Source organism: Ochotona princeps, chromosome 15 (assembly GCF_030435755.1).
Source record: "Ochotona princeps isolate mOchPri1 chromosome 15, mOchPri1.hap1, whole genome shotgun sequence".
NCBI classification, from domain to species: Eukaryota; Metazoa; Chordata; class Mammalia; order Lagomorpha; family Ochotonidae; genus Ochotona; species Ochotona princeps.
The window spans coordinates 5,444,306-5,458,601 of record NC_080846.1 but is presented as its reverse complement, the minus strand read 5'-3'; the positions used below and the strand labels follow the sequence as shown (position 1 = coordinate 5,458,601).

Genomic DNA, 14,296 nt, shown 5'->3' with positions numbered 1-14,296 from the left:
CTGCTGTAATGGGGGATTGGCCCAGAGCCCCTCACTTCGTGCCAGCCTCTGCAGCATCTGTCTTTGATCTTCCGGCAGCAGTCCCTCCCCTCCCCTCTCTGTAACTGCAGGCAAGGCAGGCCTGGCACAGACCCTTCACCTCAGCTACAGCCAGTTTCCCCAAGAACCTACCATCTCCCGTCAGCAGTGCCTCTTGTTCCCAAGCACTGTGCCCTGAAATTAGGAGTGTTCAGTTAGTTAAAAAGGGAAATATAAAATTACCCAGGTCTACCAGTATGTTAAGGACACTTGTAGACTTAAATAAGATCTCTTGCACAAAACCACTTGAACTCTTTCTTAAGATAGGCTAATTTTTTCCCCTCTCTCTGATTGAATGGTTGGCCTGCTGGATCTCTGACTGGTTATTACCTTGAGTGCGTTTGGAATAATTCTTGCCCTCACTAATCTAAAATGTAGTTAGCAGTGAAATGCCGACAGCACAAGCCCGTCACCTGGGGCTGGGGCTGCGTGAGATGGCAAGAACTGAGCAGCACTGCGTGTGTCCTGGGTGCAAAGAAATCTCAGAGAAAAACACGTGGCATTCAGGGAAAAGCTAAGGCTGCTGATGTCATAGGCCCCCTCTGGCCCACGTGTTGGATTTTTCACAAGGAATCCAGACGTACAGGGAAGTGTGGGTCTGTTTGAAAACTGAAAGCAACTCTGTGTTCTCAGAACTCTGCTTTTGCAATGTGGCTGCTGTCATGGCTCTGGGTCAAGCCAACCCCAAATCATACTTTCAGTAGTTCCAGCTACCACAACTCTCACCCCTGCCCACAGGAAACGAAGGCAGTTCAAGGCCTTATCCCAGTTCTCTTGCAACAGCAGGTGCAGTAGAGAATGGATATTGTTTAGGAGGTGGTTAACACAGGAGAAAACATTAGCCCACATGAGTGCTGTACTTATGGGTTACTCAAGTTCCTCATTTTACTATTATTCTGATTATTGGAGCAAGACAGAGGCCTCCCACCTACTGGGTCACTCCCCAAAACTCTTAACAGCCCAGACTAGCCAAGGGCTGAAGGAAGCCAAAACTTAGGAACTCAGTCTGGGTCTTCCACACAAGTGGCATGAAATCGTAACCACTTGAGCCACTACCACTGCCTTGCAGTATCATCATGAGCTGCAGGCTGGAAGCAGAAACAGAACTGGAATTTGAACCCAGGAACTCTAATATGGGCACAGGTGTCTTCATCACTCAGCCAAACACACTCCTCCTTGAATATAAGCTATGGTAGAGAAGCCTTTCATTTCTCAAGCTGGAGCCATTGCACATGGGCTGCTCCATAATTTCCGTCCTCACTCCTGAATTTCAGTCCTGCTGTGAATGATGATGAAGGTGTTCAGCCTGGAGACCCCCAAGAAGAGATGTCTAGGTCATTGCAAGGCATTTTGGATGGCCCATTCAGAATCTGTTGGAACCATCCAGAAAGAACTCTGCTAGTCACCTCATTTTAAGTCTATAATGTGTTTTGTGCACCACTCTAACACACAACGCCTTTTCATGATTATAGCAATGTTTTCCTTTAATATTGCAAGAATACTTTTTTTAAAGATTTGTTTATTTTTATTGGAAAGCCAGATATACAGAAAGGAGGAGAGACAGAGAGGAAGATCTTCCGTCCGATGGTTCACTCCCCAAGTGGCCGCAACTGCCGGAGCTGAGCCAATCCGAAGCCAGGAGCCAGGAGCTCCTCTGGGTCTCCCACATGGGTGCAGGGTCCCAAGGCTTTGGACTGTCCTTGACTGCTTTCCTAGACCATAAGCAGGGAGCTGGATGGGAAGCAGGGCAGCTGGGATTAGAACTGGCGCCCATATGGGATCCTGGTGCATGCAAGGCGAGGATCTTAACCACTACGCCATTGTGCTGGGCCCAAGAATACTTTTTATAGCTTCATTCATTGTGAACAAATTACATATTTCATAATATAGATATAAGAGCCCAGTGATCCTTTCCATCCTCCTCACCTCTTCCCACATTCCTCCTCACCCACCTGCCACCTTCCTTATTTCTTTGCTTTTTCTTTTTTAAATTGTCCAATGGTGTAGTTTCATTTCATTTCACAGTCACAGGCTTAACACTCCATTAGGTAAAGATTTCTGACCTGCATTTATTCTTGTCATGGCTGTGTGGGCAGGCAGAATCTTGCTGGCCTCTGCAATGTATTAATAATGTATTAATTAGCTTCCTGGTACTGTCCCAAATGAGGAACAGAAGGGATTTATGTATATCATAAAAAATTAAAGGGAAGCTAAGACTTTGTTCATTTTAAGGGCAGTTTCAGCATTAAGCAGTATAACAAAATTTATGCCTAACTTTTTGTTTGTTTTTAATGATTTGTTTATTTACTTATTTGGAAGGTAGAGTTACAGAGAGAGAGGGAGAGAGCTTTTCCATTCACTAGCCTACACACCAAATGGCCTCAATGGCATGATCTGGGCCAGCCCAAGTCAGAAACTAGGAACTTCTTCTGGGTCTTCGTTATGGGTGGCAGGGACCCAGGGCCTTGGGCCATGTTCTGTTGCTTTCCCAGGTGCATTAGCAGGGAGCTGGATCAGAAGCAGAGCAGATGGGACTCAAATTGGTCCCATACAAAATTCTGGCACCACAGGCTTTACCAGCTACTCAACAGCACCAGCCTCTAGGCCTAACTTTTTAGAGAAGATAACAAAACACCACTCAGTTAACAAAACATTTATTTAACGCCTCCTGTGCACAAATTCTAGGAGGCAAAAAGGCATGAAATAAATAAAACTGGCCAATTTGGTCTTATGGCCATAGTTAAAAGGCAAAGAATTTGTTTTAATTTAGCATTTCTTACATTAAATAGATTATATTGAGCTATAGGAAATGGATCATGCTTGACCATTTTTTTTATCCCCAAAGTGGCAATTTTGTATGATTCACTGAAATATTAAGGTTCTGTCATTCTGTACCAGCTCCTAAGGCATTATACGTTTCATTTCAAATTAAAGGATTCATTTCAAGTTGTCACTAATAGATCAAGCAACACTAGTAGGGGATCACAAGCCAGGCTTGACTGTATTCTCTATTTTTTTGTAGACAAGGTAAGCAACATGTATTTCTCAGTTTCTGGTGATGGAAGGTTTTTGCCTTCACTCTCTTAAGAGTCCTGGTCCCTGCCACCTGTCCTTCAGGTGTGACAGACTGCAACTCAATCCTTCTGCCATACCTCTGGGAATCTCATGCGTAACCGTCACCTCCTGTGTCTTCTAGTCTGCGAGGATGTTTGGTTCCAGAACATACCCCTTTTGTGAGGTACTACCATGAAAGGATTAAGGAGACTGTCCAATTTTCCAGTTTTTCCTGGAGTATAAGCTCCGAAGCAGTCAGAGCAGGTAGCCATGCCTATGTTCCTCTAAATTCATTCTTTTAGTTCCCTCTACACTTAAGAAATACTGACCAAGCTCCTGTTCTGAGCAAACACTTGAACAGGTCCTCTGGCAGGTTTGTAGTTGTATCAATAGAAAATGTGTGCATTCAGAGAAACCCAAGTTTGAAACTGGCTGTACTTCAACCCTTGATGTGAATCCATCTACTTAATCCTATCTGAAAGTATAAATACCCTGGTGGTATCCATCTTCAAGATGAAGCAATTGAGGCCACAGGAGATTGCATGAATTCCTAGAACCCAAACTATTAGCTAACTAAGGCATCAATTGTGGGGTACCTGATACTAAAAAGCAGATGCTTTTTGCAAACCATACATTCCAAGTACCTTCTAATACCCTGAGAGCTAGGACTCCACCCAGGCTGACCTGACTCTCATGACAGAAAGCACCTGCACCTGTCACAGGTATCTCCTCCCCAGCACACACCAGCACACAGGTGCTGCCCGGCCGGCTCCTGCAAAGTCATGTCTTTCCCCAGATCATATCACGACCCTGCCCAAGTCCAGCCACTATCAAGAAAATGATCACTCATCCTCTTCCCGTGACAGCCAATGTGTGAACACTGATAACACATCTCAATTCTAAGAAAATCAGCAGAAGTCATCTCAGTCAACCTGAAAAGTCTAGTGACTCATTCACACCCTTCTCACAGGCTCCTGTGGGGCTGCCTGCTTCTGCAAACCAGCCCAGGCCTCCCGTAGCCCCTCTGCAGCTCGGGCTCCCAGTGAACAGATACGGGTTAACTTTCTGCCTGGCAGGCTGTGCCGTCTCTGTGTTGACAGCGACCGCACCGTGTGTTTCCCCTCGGGGCGGGCTAAATAAGGCTGCCTTGGAAAAAAAAAATAATAGGGAGCAAGATGCTGGCACTGGCGCCCCCGGGGGCGTGTTCCTGCGCTCCGGAGGGTGCATCCTAATATCTAAACAGGACTGGATTTATGTCGGGTCGGATGAGTACGTGCACATCTGAGGGTGCTGAAGCCATGCACACTCTGATGCTACACACAACACAACACAGCAAAGTGATGGACGGGTTCATTAGGAAAACGAGGCCTCGTGTGCCAGCTTGCCAGAACCAGAAGCAAACAAAACAAAACAACAAAAAACCGGCTGCTTGAACTACACGCACACAGAGACACACACACACACACACACACACACACACACACTCGGGGTTGCCAGAAGACCACAGGAGAGCTAGTTGCCCTGGCGATGAAGACAGGATATCCAGGATTTTCTTGTTGAAAATTGCACTGGGCCTTGTAAATGTGTTGAGCTTTCTCCAAGCTTCACGTTGGACCTCCATCTGTTTTCTAACACTTAACAGTTGTGGGACCCGTGCAAGCCACTTAGCCAGCCTCTATTTCCTCACCTGTAAATGGGAATGATAAAAGGAGCCCACATGTGTCTCCTGGGAAGCTGACAACGTGTGGGAGCGTTTAGAACAGCATGTAGTGTGTTCCAAGGAAGCCCTCGGCCCATGGTAGCCACCTTGATGGTGGCTGGAGACAGTTCCTTGGGCCCCGCTGCGAGAGCAGTGAGCTCTGTTTTATTTTTGGCTTTAATTTCCAAAGCGCTTTAATCTCATTTCTCCCTCTTTGGTGTCCTCGGAGGAGGAGGCTGTTTAGCTGCGTTGTCCTTGGAGTGCAATCTTTCCTCTCATTAAGAGCCATTATGAAGTCTCTTCAAGCTTCTCTTCTGCAGCCAATGATCCGGATTCCTTAATGGTTCTGTTTTACATGCTTTAATCATTTATTTGAACTTCTCAACCATCTCCAGATAGAGTACACACAGAAACAATGTTAAGGAAGAAGTGGCCCTGCAGTCCCTGCGCATCTGTGGCTCATGAATGTGGATGTTTAAAACATCAGCTCAAATGTTTAAAATCCATGGTGCTCAAGAGCCAAGCTGACATCTGTACCATGCTGGCCATTGCTTTCACAGGAATTATCAGATGCATCCATCAGCCTGAGCCAGATGTTCCTGCAGTGTTTATGGAGGGCCTAGTGTGTACCAGGCACTGTGCTGTTCTCAAGATCCTTCCTGCTCAGAGAAGTTTACGGCTTAGATGGAGAGACACAACCGTGACCAGATCAACACAGATGCCTCCGCTTAGGGACGACACGCCCAGCAAGGTGGTGAAGCCACGTAGGCTTGGTGGAAGGCACACAGGATTATGCTATCAGAGAGCTTTTACAGGGAAGGTGACATTTGAGCTGCGTGTGGGAATGGCAAAGAACTGAGGTGAAAGTGAAGGAAATCGTTCAGGGAGAAAAAAACACCCGGGGACAGTTTGTTGGGTTGCTGTAACTGCAGGTGACCTTGAGCGTTGATGGCAGGATCAGGGCCAGGGGCTGGGAAGGGAGCAAAGATAAAAAGAGACTCAGGTCAGCCATGGTCAGGCCAGACAGCCTGCAGCAGTGAAGAGCTGGGGGAGGTGTGGAAGCAGTGGCCTGGCACCAGCTGATACATGATTTATCCAAGTCACTGTAGATGCAATAAAGAGTGGGGGACAAGAGCTGGGTGAGCCTAGAGTCAGGGGGAAGTGGGCTACAGGGGTCTGCTCACACCAGGCAGGATTGACCGAAAAGGGAGTGGGTTCACCTGGTACAATGAGCCGTCTGTGTCTTTATCACCTGCGATTCTTTTAGGAATACTCACTAGCATGTGTGACATGTATGCTAAAATGCTACGCACCTAGAAGTCTTGATTTTTAATTTTCTAGCAATGCAGTTCTCACATGCATTAAGAGGTTAGCACTACTTCAGCTGCTGGTGCCACCTGCCCTCCCTCCCCTCCCCCCCTTGTTCCCCCTGCACGTGCGCGTGTGCACACACATACACACCTCCACAAGGTCAGGGCTTCGTCTCTTCTGCCCTCATTTGCATTGCCAGCACACACCAGCACACAGGCTGCCTGAGAGGTGCTCCGTAAATGTTTGTTGAAAAAATACATGGATTCGCATGTGGGTGAAAAGAAATAGTCATTTTCCTAAAGAGGAAAGAAAGGAAACCAGCCGATCTGGGCTCGGAGCAGCTTCTGCACTGAAAGGCCCCATTGGCAAGAATGGAACTGAAGTTTCCAAGCGATTGTTCCCCCCTGCAGCTCCACTTCTGGGACAGTCATGGTTGCCAGTGTGGATGGCAGCTTAAATTGCCCTATTACCCGTTCTGTGCAGTTGTACCTCTTGGCAGAGCTCGACTTCCTTAAATGCCATTGGATCTGCAAAGAAAGGGTGATTTTTCCTTTTTGATTTCCTGCCAGTTACTCTTTTGTGAGAAAAAAAAAAATCCTGAATGTGGCTCCCTGGCACATGGACAATAAAGGCTTAACATGGAGGGGGTAGAAATTGAATCACTTGCCTGTGCTTGTCTCTAACCACATGATGTGAAACCATCCCCACGTGCCACCTGAGTGTTCAACCTTTCTCCCTTTACATTTAGCAGAGGGGTTCTTCCTCCTGGTGGCATTGCACACATGTTCCTTGTGATCTGTGAAATCCCAAGAAACACATTTTTAAAAGTACTATTTTTTATTCAGTAGTCTCAGAGTGTGGTCAGCAAATACAAGTGTAGCAGAGAAAGTTCATGGAAAGTGGAATTCAACGACAAGTCGATTTTGGTGCAAAAAACAATGTAAGATCTGTGAAGACAAGGGGGTCTCCCAAAATGCATGGGAATGCATGTATTTGAGAAACTTGTCACGGATTTCAAAATTTTTAGCACACAAGTATGCTTCCCTTTTAAGTCCATTTTTTCTAGCAGCTTTTTGACAGGCCTTCCTAGCTTACCTTTGGTGACACTGTGATAGGTCCATAGACCTCAAAGAGAAGTGAGACTTGGGTCCTGTCCCCTGGGACTGGCATGTTGATTAAAGGAAAGCACAAACTGTAAGATGAAACGAACAGATAGTAATGAGTGACTTTGACCCCGATTGCCACTTGGAGTGGATCAGAGGGCTGGCTACCAGATAGCAATCCTAAAGGAGATGGACTTGAACTTGAGTTGGATGTTAGTAGGAAGCCACAGTGATGGGAACACCCACGCAGACTAGGCCTAGGTGTGGGCTGTGCACACCCACCAGAGGATCCGGGCAGCACAGGCTGCCCAGCTGGGAGGGACTGGGAGCCCTGGAGCACTCCTCCTGGGTATAATGGGCTGACCCGTGCCCAGTCCACTCTGTTCTCAGATGCCAAATGGTGGGGTTCACGGCTCCTCACTGTACCCAGAGCCAGTCATAGTTCAGCTGTAAGGGCTGTGTACAAATTCTGGCAACATCAGAAGTAAGTGAAAAAATGAAGTGGTTTTTATCCTCTCCGCTATCCCTCCCTGAGCTCTGCTACATCCCCACTTTTCCCAGGTACCCCAATGTTTCTTGCACTCCACTATGCATTGTGCTGATCTCTTTGTCTGGGGCCCTTCAGTCCCCCAGCTCAGGCCTTACCTGAGTGTACCACCCCACCCCCATGGAGTGGGCTAAGGTCTCCCTGCCTTGGAAGGCTGCCAGGGCTCCAGCAGTGACTGCCCGCTACCTTATCACTGCCTGTTTATTCATGTGCTTTCTCATCCCTCAATGGTGGGCTCCTTGAAGTCCTGCAGGTTGGCTTCATTGAGTTCCCAGCTGCAAAGGCACTGCCTAGTTCAGATTAGGCCTTCAGTCGTCAGACAAATGAAAGAGTGCCAGTTGCCTGTTTGTCTTCTTGATGTATTCGTTTGTTTGTCGCAAATATTTATCAAGCGAGTGCTTATGATCAACACTGTGCAGTTACACTTAAATGTCAAAATAAACCTGTGCACGCCAGTGCCAAATTATGCATGAGTAAATTATGCATGTGGCGTGTTAACATGCACACGCCGTAGAGAGGACGTGCATATCTACAAACACCAGAGCTAACAACCAAGTGAGCTGCGTGCCAGATGTCCTGAAATTATCAAAGAACCAAGAACCAAAAATGACAGTTAGCACCACAAGCCCAATAAAAGAAATTTTAAAAAAAAGAAGGAAAAAGAAAAACATTGCAAAAAAAATAGATGAGCCTTAGGCTGAAGGAAGTGGCTGTGGGTTTTTTCCCTCCCCCTGCACTCCAGTTGAGGGTGGGAAGGTTTAGAAAAGCATTCTAGGCTGTGGCTGACTTCCTTAAGGGCTAGCTCTTAGGAGCTGTTTGGAAAATCCATTGCCATACATGAGTCAGGGAATTGTTCTGGAGTGCACTGGAATTTGTTCATGGGGACGGCATTAGCAGGCTCCCGATTGCTCTGCCTGACAGAGTCGGCAGGTTTGCCGAAGCAGTTGTGGAACCTGATTATTCTCAATTAGGGGAGCATTGTCTGGCTGACATCATCCAGTGAGTATAAATATATTGATCGTGATTGGGATGGGGGAGGGAGGCAGAAACAGCAAGGTAGGCACAAGCCGCCTTGTCCCCCTTCGCTTGGATCTCGCCCAGTGGGGCACCTGGTATGCAGCACAAGCGGTCACCAGCTTGCATGGTAGAGGATTCCAGAAGGGGCCCTGTCTCTCCTTATTTTTCCTTTTTTCATGTTTGTGTCTGCGAAAGTTGAAAGGAGAAGAGAAAGCAGATGCTGCATGGATTGCATTTTCATTTCACCCGTTGGCCACGCTACCCCCACTTAGCTTCTGCTCGGTTCAAAGTGATGGCGGGGAAGGCTGCGTGACAGGGTCAGCCGCCCTGGTGCGGAGCTGCCTGGTCTCCCATGGGTTCATTTCACTGTGGATTGGTGAGGGGCGGGGGGGTTGGGGGAGAATGCTTGTGGGAGAACCTGAGCTGAAGCTGAAAGTCTCAAGTAAAAATAGTCCCCAATGGCGGCTACACATGGGGAGCATCTCTTGGGTTTAAACAGCTGGGAAAGGAGGCACATCTGGTGGCCTTCCTGTTGTCTCATGGAGAGCAGGATCTGTTTATCTGCACGGAGAGGGGGAAGGCTACATCTGTCTATGCCGGGATGGGTGGCTGGGGGATACGACTGTCCCGGAGGGCAAGGGCAAAATCCCAGGGGCCTGCCTTCTCTGAGTCTCTAGGATGATGTGTTAATGACCATTTATGGAGCTAAGTTGGTTTCTGTGCTGTTTCTCCACCTGTGGGCTGAAGCCCCCGCCAGCCACCCCTTCCCACTGTGCTGCCGCCCACCCACCTTCACTCGCTGCAGGTTGCTCTATGGCCTGGCTTCCCTGGGTGGCACTTGGAGGTGCCTCTTCCCAAGTGCATCTGACCTCTGACTCTCCTCTTCCAGCCTATTCCTGTCCAGGGTCTTCTCCTCTGGTCTCTCAGAAACCATCAAAGCCAAACTCTTTCCACCCAGCTGCCGGAAATACACATTTCCATTGCTTTCGAGATCCAAGGGCAAAATGCCTCGTTTTTTTCTCTCTCGCTCTTTCTTCTGACCTCCTGCCAGATGCATTGTCTTTCGAGAACCAGAGCTCATTTATCCCCAAGGAAGAAAGTCCTTCCATAGCTACCCATTAGCAAATTATTGCCTACAATGACAGTTGATGCAAGTGCTCCAGTCTCTCCTAAGAAACAGTGTATTTGCCTGGGCCGAACCTTGGTGGATGGACAGCCACCGTCCCCTCCAAGTTGGCCCAAGATTCTCTTGCCGGCGTTTGTTTCCTGGAAGCAAAGAGATTTCTTGATTCTTCCTTTGCCTGATTCTGCTTTTGAGGGATGTGCCTGACTTTCTGGGTCAGCTCGCCAAGTAAGTGACTTTGCAGGGCCCACTGACTTCCCCCACATGCCTGTCCACTGGTAAGCTGCGTAGAGACACAGCTGAAGTCTTGCTCCTGACCCCCTGGTTCTGTGCTGTGTGAACAGGGGCATGAGATAGCCACCCGCTGAAAGATCGTGTCAGTCAACACCTAGCTTTGGGTTCTGAGGTCAGCGGCTCAAGCTGTACAGTAGACCTATCATGGGCCCCAGGCCCTCATCTTCCAGGCCACATATTCCTCCTGCTGGGAGCTGTGAGACATCAGCAGTTCATCTTGGCTGTTCTCCATAGTGAGAGAACAAGCAAGAGAAAGTGTGGAGTGTTGGCGCAAATTACACGTGATCCCAAGAGGGTGCTTGGGGCCTCAGCGTGTAGGTGGCATTGTGTGTGATCTATGTCATGTGGTTCCAGGGACAGAACTTCTTGAACACAAAGGTCTTTTTTAAAAAGACTTATTTATTTGAAAAGCAGGGAGGGAGGAAAAGAGAGAGAATCTTCTGTTCCTGGCTATAACAGCCAAGGTTGGTCCAGGCCAAAACCAGGAGCCCAAAACTCCTTGCAGGTCTCCCAGGTGAGTGGCCCAAGCACTTGGACCATGAGCTGCTGCTTTTCTAGGCACAGTAGTGAGGAGCTGGGGAGCTGGATTAGAAGAGGAGCAAGTAGGACTGAAACCAGTGTTCACACAGGATTCTGGCATCGCAGATAGTAACTCAACCACAATACTGCTCTAACAATGGCTGTTGACCTGGTTGAACGTTGTGTCTGCCATTCGTCTGCTTTGTTACTTTCTGCTGGGAGGTAGTAGCTAGAAGAGGGGAGGGGAGCCTGGTTAATCGGTATGTGCCCATGTTGGTTCCTGGTTCATACCTAACAAATGAGGACCGAAGAGGTCACCATTGAGGGAAGGCAGGCAAAGAGGGGGACTTCCTGTGGGTCTGCAGATGTTTCAATAATTGAGAGAGAGCATTTTGGCTGCTTCCATGTTTTTGCAATTACTGATTGTGCTGCTATGAACATAGGAGTGCATGTTGGTTTCTCATAAAGCAAGTGTTCTGGATATATTCCTAGGAGTGCTATTGCTGGATCATATGGTATGTTGATTTTGAGTTGTTTGAATGTTCTCCATACTGATTTCCATAGAGGCTGTACCAGCCTGCAGCCCCACCAGCAGTGGAGTAGGGTTCCCTTTTCCCCGCAACCTCCCCAACTAGTGTTGTTGGTGCTTTTATTCATGTGGGCCAGTCTTACTGGCGTTAGGTGGTACCTCATTGATGTTTTAATTTGGATTTCCCTTATTGCCAGGGAACTTGAGCATTTTTTCATATGTTTATTTGCCATTTGGGTTTGTTCCTTTGTGAAGTGTCTGCCCATTTCCCGTGCCCATTTCTTGAGTGGCTTGTTTGTTTTGACATTTTGGTTGTTTTGTAGCTCTTTGTATATTCTGGAGATTAGCCCTCTATCACCTACGTAGTGCGCAAAGATCTTCTCCCATTCTGTGGGTTGCTTTTTCACTTTGTTGATTGTTTCCCTTACTGTACAGAAGCTTCTTAGTTTGATGAGGTCCCATTTGTGCCCATCAGCAGAGGATTGGATAAGAAAGCTGTGGTTCATCTACTCCATGGAATACTACTCAGCTATTAAAAAAAACAAAATGCAGTTCTTTGTGCCCAAATGGGCCAAACTGGAAACCATAATGCTAAGGGAAATGAGCCAATCCCAAAAGGTTAAATACCACATGTTTGCCTTAATTTAAGATGATATGATGTTATGTATAACATGTTATATTATGTATGTTATATGTTGTGTATAAACTAAAATTGAAATGTCAATGAGGTGGTCACAGAATGTGGTCAAGAATTCGCATTTATTTTTAACATATTGGTTACTCATTACTATGTCAATTAATTCCATAATGATGTAAATTTTTGCTGATGGTATGTTGGAGCTTTTAATTGATCGGGATGATACTCTGCTGGCTCTGTCTTCAAACCAGAGAGGGTCTACCTAAGAAGCCGTTGAACTTGACTGGACAATAAGATGCTGTACTCTGTGTTTGGTATAAGCTTGCAATGAGGGAATCTCAACTGAACTTGAACTGTGGTTACGCAACAAGGTGGAGGAATCCACCATGGGGGCAGGGTTTGGGGAGGGGTGGGGAGAATCCCAGTACCTATGAAACTGTGTCACATAATACAATGTAATTAATAAAAAAAAAAAGAGAGAGAGATGGCAGATAAAAAATAATAATTGAGAGAGAGATGGGAGTGGTAATTAGGAGGAAATATCTTCATTTATTTTTAGTCCCTGGCTGGCCAAATATTTATCTTTTGTATACTCTTTCTTCTCTTTTACCTAAGCTCCTGAGAGCAGGTGGGGAGAAAAGCAAGGGTTTCCTTTCCTATGAAAGAAAACACAGAAGAGACAAGCTGAGAGACGTCCTACCAACATTATATGAGAGGCCCCCCCACTTCCTGTCGTCTCCCAGACCCTCTGCCTGCATCTGCACCCACCTTGCCCCTTCCCTTCCATCCCAAGGGGAGATCCCCACCCCCACCCGGCCCCTGTTCCCCCGAGTAAGACTCCCCGCCCTTCCTGTGGTTCCCAAAGGTCCGTCTTCCTGCACCTTCCCTCTGGGTGAGCTCCAACACCTCACTTGGGGCCTTCACGACCATCTCTCTCAGAACAGCTCCCAGATCCATGTCTCTCCCAGGACTTCCTGGCAGAGATTCACACCTGCATGTATGATCCCTGGCCAAAAACTGTTCCCCAGTTGTCCCACAAACATTTCAGCTCGGGGTCACCCCGTGGCTTGTCTTGAGCCATGGCTAGTCCAAACTGACACAGGCTGTTCAGATACATAGCAGATTTCAAAGGTTTCCCAAAATAGCCCAATAATATTTGTATTGATTTCACGTTGGAATGATGACATTGGAATTTGTTTCCGTTTACTTTGTAAATGTGCCACCAGAATATCTACAATGACCTGTAGGGCTCATATTGATGACTTGCATTCTCCTTCTATTGGGCAGTGCCATGTCGGGCTGTCCCCTGCCCCTAGGACACTGCCAGCTGGTCAATATGTCACTGCAATGCCCTGACATCAGTGCGAGAGGACAGAGGCTCAGTGCCCAGGCTGGGGTCATGTCCTGACTCCACTCTTTCTGGGTACAGGTGAGCCTGGGTACCTGTTTAACCTCTTCGAGTCTGTCAGCTAGATCTGAGCATCATTCACTCTCAGGTTCTCGCAAGAGTCAAGGGAGATATGCATGTGGAGCATTTACTGTAGAGATGAAAGTGTGAGCTGAAGGCCAGTGTTGAGAGAGGGAGCCCTCGTCCAGGCCCTCATCCTTCCAGCCAGGGCTATTGCCATGAGCCCTCATTGTCACAAACTGAAAACTCCCTAATGCTACTTCACTCCTGGGATGGAATCCAAAGCCCTTGGTTTATCCAACAATCCCAGATCCTGTCCTCCACCACATCACCAATCGAGCCTCCCTGCCTTTGCTCCCACTGTTCTCTATCTAGGACACACACGCTTTCTGCCTGTTTGTCCACAAGATACAGATCAGAAGCTGTGTCTGCTCCCGCCCACTCCTGGATCCCCAGCCACTGAGCTGTGACTCCTGCATTACTCTAGCCTCAAGCCTCCAACTGACTTGTCTGTCTTTCCCACAAGACTGTGAGCTGGCCAAGCTCTGGGTGGGCTCTGTCTTATTCACCCCCGACCTCCATGCTCAGCATGGAGGTGTCGTGCCTGGCACAGGGTGGAGCCCAAGGAGCACTGACTTGAGCAAGTGCTCCTGGTATTGAGACAAGTTGAGCCAGAGTTCCAGAGAATCCTGCAGCAGGACCTTAGAAGGGAACAGGGCAGATGTGGCCACTTCCTGGTAGTGCAACTAAGAGAGAAGAATCTAGGTAGAGTCAGTCATGAAGGAAAGACTTGGAGGGGCAGGCACGGTAGTGCAGGAAAGAAGTCATTGCCTGGAGCACCTGCATCCCATCTTGGAGCACCAGTTGAAGTCCTGGCTATGCTTAGGATCTAGCACCCTGCCAGTGTGATAGCACAGTACTCGGGCTCCTGTGACCCACCTGGGAGACCAGGACGGAGTTTCTGGAAACCAGCTGTG

The 14,296-nt window shown here is 47.8% G+C and overlaps 1 protein-coding gene across 2 annotated transcripts in view; it reads left to right on the top strand.

The window, feature by feature from the left end:
• GRAP2 (GRB2 related adaptor protein 2) overlaps nucleotides 1-14,296 on the top strand; it is a 66,029-nt gene that overhangs the window by 17,823 nt on the left and 33,910 nt on the right. The window contains exon 1 of one of the 2 annotated variants that reach the window (XM_058673099.1): nucleotides 8,149-8,791. The exons of the other annotated variant lie outside the window; for it this stretch is intronic. The gene's annotated coding sequence lies outside the window, so the exon portion shown is untranslated. Of the gene's footprint in view, nucleotides 1-8,148; nucleotides 8,792-14,296 lie in introns of those variants that run through there. 2 annotated transcript variants of the gene reach the window in all.